This window comes from Marmota monax, unplaced genomic scaffold, assembly GCF_021218885.2.
Source record: "Marmota monax isolate L192 unplaced genomic scaffold, Marmota_monax_Labrador192_F-V1.1 WCK01_AAM20220418_F8-fsc00024, whole genome shotgun sequence".
Taxonomy (NCBI): Eukaryota; Metazoa; Chordata; class Mammalia; order Rodentia; family Sciuridae; genus Marmota; species Marmota monax.
Genome location: NW_026695224.1, coordinates 30,019,975 through 30,027,151, shown reverse-complemented (window position 1 = coordinate 30,027,151; position 7,177 = coordinate 30,019,975).

Here is a 7,177-nt window from a genome sequence, read left to right as displayed (position 1 = left end):
AGGCCTCCTCCAGCAGCCTGTCCGCCTGGCTTGCGCTTCCTGGCTGGCTTGTACCTCCCAAATGTGAGGGTCCGTTCCTGCTGCTGAGGCTGTCTAGTATTTTCGTTGCAGTTTCCCTGTTCCACGAGTTTAGATTTGAGCTACCTAAACTCACAGGCACGACTCATCATTAACTCCCCCTCCAGCCCACCCCATTCTAGGAGAATGAGGGGGAGACTGAAAGTTCCCATCTTCTTATTCCTGGTCGGTCTTTCTGGTGACTGTCCCCCATCCAGGAGACCCTTTTACCCATAAAATTCCCAAGGATTTAAGCATTCTGTGTCAGTAACCAGGTCAAAGGGCAAATGTGGGAACCAGGTTCACCTAGCAATCCTACTGCTTGAGAAATCACAAGGGCTGTGGAAGCCCAGTGCGGGAACTGGGCAAAGACCAAATGTAGGTTTCTTATTGAATCCCAATACCACAGTGAATGCCTGGGCACAATTTCATTTTGGGAAACGCTAAACGGAAGCATTAATTCAGCCTCATGGAATCCTCAAAGAATCAACTGATCAGCAGAAATGGGAGTGTCTCCTCTCAGAGGATCACCCTGTCCTATGCAGGGTGGGGAGGGCCGTGTAGGGCAGTCTCTTACAAATTGTTTGATGTGAGCAGATTGAAGTGAGGATTATGTTTTTGATTAAAAATTAATGGATACTTATAAAATAATACAAAGATATATAACATAAAAATGAATCACCTTTGTCCATTTAACTCCCTCCTCAGAGGCAAACAGTTCACTGGCAAGTTATCCTTCTGGATCTTTGCCTCCTTATTTGTTTATTTATTCATTCATTTATTAAATAATTTTTTTAGTTGCAGATGGACACAATACCTTTGTTTTATTTATTTATTTTTAATGAAGGATCCAACCCAGTGCCTCGTACGTGTGAGGCAAGTGCTCTGCCATCGCCACACTCCCAGCTCCTGCCTCCTTATTTAGAAGGATACATGCAGGCGGGCACTTTCCTACTAACTTGTTACTTTTAGTTGGAGGGTCTAAGAGATTCTCTCTACTGTCTTTTTACGCTCTGGAGTGACTCCTTTTGTGTAACTTCCCATTCTTGTTTTGCGGATAGAAATACTTGGCTAGCATCTTTAAAGATAATGTTTAGGGTTATTAATTATTATTTAGGGAGAGCATTGGTTAGCTTTTTGTCACTGTGACCAAAATTCCTGACAAAACAACCTAGAGGAGGAAAGGTTCACTTGGAGCTCACATTTCAGAGGTTCAGTCCCTGGTTGGCCGAGTCGACTGCTCTGGGCCCAGGTGAAGTGGAACACAATGGCGGGAGAGCGTGAGGGGGAAGCTGCTCAACTCTTGGCAGCCGGGAAGTAGAAAGAGACAGAAAGACAGAGAGACAGACAGACACCAGGGACAGACATAGTTCAAGGCCACTCTCCCCTACCCCCTGCCCAGTGTCCTCCTTCCTCCAGTCGTGCCCCACCTGCCTATAGTTACCCCACATTTGTCTGTTCAAATTATTAATCCATCAAATAGATTGATCCATTCACGAGGTCACGGCACTGATAACCCATCTTTCCACCTCTGAGCACTGCTGCATTGCCTAACACATGAGCTTTTTGAGGGACCCTTTATATCCAAACCATCACAAAGTTGTACCATCTCTGTTCTCTCTGTTGTCGTATTTCCTGTGGTTTATCTTGATCTTCCTCTGGCATGCTGTCGGCATTTCCCAAACACTGGCTGATTCCTATGCTTTCATATATAAGAATAAGGCAATAAGAAGGCCAAGTGGAAACTCTGGACCTGGCAGGGATGGTTGATTGGCAGCTCTCTCCTTGGATTCCATCTGGGCATTTCACTTTGGGAGCCCCTCCTTTTCTGCACTTATTCCATTTCTCCATAGGAGAGTCTGTGCTGTTTCTCCTGTGGCTATTTTTACTGCAGGTAAACACTCGCTTTTACAGCGTTCTGAACATGCAGCAAGTGAGGTTGACTATTTCATGTGCAGAAGTTCAGATAACCCTGCTTTCTGCCTGTTTTTGTCTGAGTGTTGTTGTTTATGAGGGCCAGGTGCTGTGGGTTTTCTTCTTTGAGGACTGAATGGTCAGAACTTAGAATTCTTCTGGGGTGTGACACATGTGTTTACTCAATGCTCTAAATTTCAAACAAGTTGACTGTTATAAGGAATGAGTCCTAGGAAAACAAACGTGGGCATTTCAGTGGCAACCAAGACTTGGCACACTTCTGAATTAATCAGATGAATTTTGGGTTTGAGTCTGGAGGAAATGTGTTTGTAAAGACTGGTGAACTTGGGGCTGGGCCTGGGGCTCAGTGGTAGAGTGCTGCTTCACACATGTGAGGCGCTGGTTTCAATCCTCAGCACCACATAAAAATATATAAACAAAATTAAGTTATTGTGCCCATTTATGACTAAACAAAATATTTTAAAAAAAGAATGGTGAACTTTGATCAAACTGAAGTGAATCTGAATCTTTTGCATCTCTTTCTTCCAATTCAGACTCATTGACTTGGGATCTATAGATCCTGAGACTACTTAATAGCAATCAATCAAGCAATCAAACATACAGAAAAGACAAATCCCAACCTCAGTGAACATGATTGCAGCAGGAAAAAAATCAGGTGTGATTTCTTTTTAATCAATATAAATTCAATTCCTCTTACTCCTGTTGTCAATGTGGACTTATGGAGGTTGGAACACCCAATTTCAGAATCTTGAATTTTGTTCACAAATGCTGTAATCGCCAACAAAATTGTTTAGAGATGGAGGAAGCCATGCTAGGAAGAGGGTAAAAACTTGGGCTCTGAGTTCAGGTAGACCCGAGTTCTCATTGTTGGCTTGGAGGTGACAGTTGTTCCTGCTCATGGTCTTCTGGTCAGAACTCCTCACATGGCCCTATTGCCACAGGAGACTCTAGGGAATATGGGGCAGCACGTAGAGTATTTGGTAGGCATCAGCTCTCCTTGCCAGAATCTTCTTCACTATCAACACACATGAAGAGTTGAGATACTTTGGGTTTAGGTTAAAGAGACAGGTGTTAAGATTAGAAAGAAGATAAAAAGTTTGAGGCAGGTTGAGGACTCTAACCACAAAGTCCTTTTATTTTACTTCTGGTAAAACTTAGGTTCCCAGAGTTTGAGCAAACTTCTCAAGATGTGGGATGAATTAGGAGCAACACTGAATGCTGTTCTTTCTACGGAGCCACCCTGCCTCTCCTCTTCTGGAGGTTTCTGTCGTACCATTTCACAATTATTTCTATAACGTTTTTCCTCCAAATTACTGAATTGTTTATTACCATCTAGCAAGAATAAGTCTTTCAGTGAAATGTATGAGCACATAAATTTATGATAATGAGAAGCACTTCTTCCTAGAACCAGGATAGAACATCTGGACCATAAAACATGTATTGAAACGACAGAGACCCTCCCGCATCAGAGTACCTGGGGCTGTGGGAAGGACTTGTGCTGAGATCAAGTCGTGCTCCTCTAAGTTCTGTACTGGTGAGTCTTGTCACAGCCACAGTCTTCTAAGGGGGGTTCCGTTGGTGCTGCACTCCTGAGTGTCCTTCTAGATCTCCAACTGAACTACGAGGTATCAGTATAATTAAGCAGGTGGGCACTCTCTTCAGCCTGGAAGGGATTTCCATTTGGGTGGGCTAAAAATGGCCACAGACTCTTTGACCCACTTCCCATGGAGAGAAGGTGTCCCCTTGAGTGGAGGCACCGGCTGCTTCAACCAATAAAATACAGTGGAGGTGACATGATGCCTGTTCCCAGACCAGGCAAAGGCAGCTCCCGTTTCCAGTCTCTAAAAACAGTTGTTGCAGGAGCCTTAAGCCATCATGTGGACAGGCTGACACTGTGGCCAACTTTCCAGTCACTCCTTCCAGGGTAGAAGATGTGGGAATGAAGGTGTCACCTTGGCAGTAGATTCCGTGGCCCCAGTTACCCTACCTAAGACCACATAGATCAGAGACAAGCTGCCTGGCTGATCCCTTTTTGATTCCCAGTCAAACAAAATGGAACAAAATAAAATGGTTGTTTTAAGCACTGAAATATTGGGGCATTTTGTTACTCAGCTGTTAGTAACTGGTACATCTGTGACATAAGGCTCCCATCTGGTTGCAAGTGTCAATCTCACTTCTTGGGTTTCAATCCCATCTCCAAGACATAGAAACTGGGTGGCCTCAGGCAAATTACTGAAATTCTTTCTTCCTCAGTTTCTTCATCTATAAATTAGTACACTGGAATTACCTCTTAAGGCAGTTGTAAGGACTAAAGGTATTAATTTATAAAAAGTCTTTAGAGCAGTGCTCAATGAATATTTATTAAACAAGTACATTTTTGAAGGCCTACTGTGCCTAGGAATATGCAGGAAAATAATGGCAAAGTGTCTTCCCCTCATGACATTTACCTTCTGGGTGAATGTTCTTATTATCTCCATGTTTTAAAAATGAACAGGTAAATGAAACTTAGAACTCAAGGCATCAAGGGCCTCGTTCGTCTCGTAAGACTCAAGATACACCAGCACTAGGAGTGTTCCCTGTCACAGTTCTGCACAGTCCCCTTTTTATTTGAATGATCTTTGTAGCAGTGGCCAAGTCACTGTAGTGGTGATCCTGGTGATTCATGGTGACGATGGAGACAGCCTTGAAAGGAAAGCAACTGTGGTCAAGTTGAACTTCCCAAGTCCTTGTCCTTACTTGTAAAGTGGACCAAACATGCTGAAGGAGGTTGGTGGTCCTACCCACCCTTGGTAACTTGTGTGTCCAAAGGAAGGGACAAGAGGTCACCAAGAAGGCCCATAAAGAGTGAGGTAAGAGAAAGTTTTCTGCTGGTGAAGGAAGGGTGTAGAGGCAGGGCTTTCCTCAACCTTAAATCCATATCTGTGGTTCGATTATGCATAAGTGCAGTTTTATGGACAAAAGGACAGAATATTTAACAAGTAATTTGGAAAAGACAAGGAAGTAGCTGCCATGGTGGGAGTTACTTGCATGAAGGTTGCGTGAAGGAATGTTCCACTAGTCAGACGAACACTTTTAGCAAAGGTCTTATCTTCTCCCCATCTCTGTCGAACTCCTACCCTTTATACCAGGGCAACCACACCATTGTCATTGGCTCAGATTTCTCCCTTAGAAAACATGGCAGAGAATGGCCAAAATCACTGTGAACAGCACCCACAAGACTGTAGCCTTCTAAGTAGGACTCACGAAGCAGTCCTGAGTGGGGAATCCTAGTTCCTTTGTAACTGGGCAGATAGAGGAGAAGCCACAGATACAAGACCTTTAGTAAGGATCTGGATTTAACCTGTGAAGGCATACTCACGGGAGTTGAGAGAGATCAGTCACATTTACTGTAAGCTCTTAGTTACATAGAATGGCTACAAAATAAGGTGTGTTTGTCTAATTGTGTAGGAGTCCTGGAATTGTGTTCAGTTGGGCCCTTGTCATTTTATAACAGACATATATCAAAAGTAGTGTGTATAGCCGGGGCTGTAGCTCAGTGGTAGAGTGCTTGTCTAGCATATGCAAGGCCCTGGTTCCCTCCTCAGCACTGCTAAGAAAAAAAAATGCATGTGAAAATAAAAATGACCTTCTCCATACTGGATCAGTGATGGCCCAGCAATAAGCACTCTGAGTACCTCATTTCCCTTGCTTTCCAACAAGTCCGTTTCTTTCTGCTTTCTTGATTTACCCTTCCTTTTATGATAATTTCAAACTCCTCTCCTTCTAAGTAGTTGTTTCTAAGCACTGCAACAGAATTGAATGTAATCTTGATGGGATGCATGCCTATCCTTACCAGAGGGCCAAGATTCTATCATCTCTTCATGAAATTAACTTGTTACCACGTTAGTCCAAAAGGACCACCGTTGGTCCTGTGGAACACTTTCAACCAGATGTGGAGCAGGAGGAGTTGTAAGTGCAGTAATTCACCACAGCTATCACCGCTCTGAGGGTAGGAAGGCTTGTGCTTTAATTAAGCTGATTTCATGAACAGCAATGTCTGTCCCTGAGCCTGGAAAGGCCTAGAAATACAGTTTATTTCCTCCCTTCGTCCTGGAATTGATGGCTCAGAGAACCACCATGCAGGAAGGGTGTGGGCTCAAGTTGGAGCATCCCAACTTGAGCTGAAGGCCTGCTCTATTCCCCTCCTCTTTATGGGTTCGGGAAATCGTTTCACCGTCCTGAACCTCAGTTTCTTCATCTGCACAGTTAGATTGTTAGGGCACCTCAACAGGAAGTTAGGACTGTCCTCTCCTATCTCATTTTCTCAAGCTGAAACACAGAGGGTCCACTGCTGGGGGATTACCCTGATGCCAGCTGTCCCTCACATTGTTGGAATTTGCTTCCCTCTGGAGGTGAAGCTTCTTCTCCACACCAGCTGTTCTTCCCCAGTCACTTGAGTTCAGCACACAGAGCTTTCCCACCTTATCAGTAGGTGTTTTTTTTTTTTTGTACACATGATATCGACAAGCGATAGGTACTATGTGAACACTTCAGAATCTCTCTGTCAATCAAGAACTGAGATAAAACCATGGAATATTTTGTTCAAATGAGTTAACATTGTTTCTCATTGTGTCATACATACCTAGTATTCTTTTCTGAGATATACTTTTGAACATCCTTAACTACAAAAGACGTCAGGATAAATTTATTCCCTTAATTTATATTCAAAGCATCACAAATTAGTTCTAGTATGATTTTTTAAGTAATTTAACTTTTAATTATAGGAAAATTCAAACATACAAAATAAGATAGTATAATAAAGCCTCCTGTGCCCAGCACTCAGCTTCAATGGTTACCAATTTACGGGCAATCTTGCTTCTTCTACATCTTCTACCTCTTCTTTTATGATGGATTATTTTGGGACAAATCTAACACATCTTGTTATTTCATCTATGACTATTTAAAATTTTTTTTAGTTGAAGATGGATAAAATATCTATATTTCTTCATTTATTTTTATGTGGTGCTGAGGATCGAACCCAATGCCTCACATGTGGGAGGCAAGTGCTCTACCACTGAGCTACAACCCCAGCCCCCATCTATGACTATTTTAATGTGTATATTTTTATGATAAAAGCATCTTGTAAATGTGTAACTACAACTCAGTGATCACACCTAGAAATTTAAAGTAATTTTTAATTCGTAAA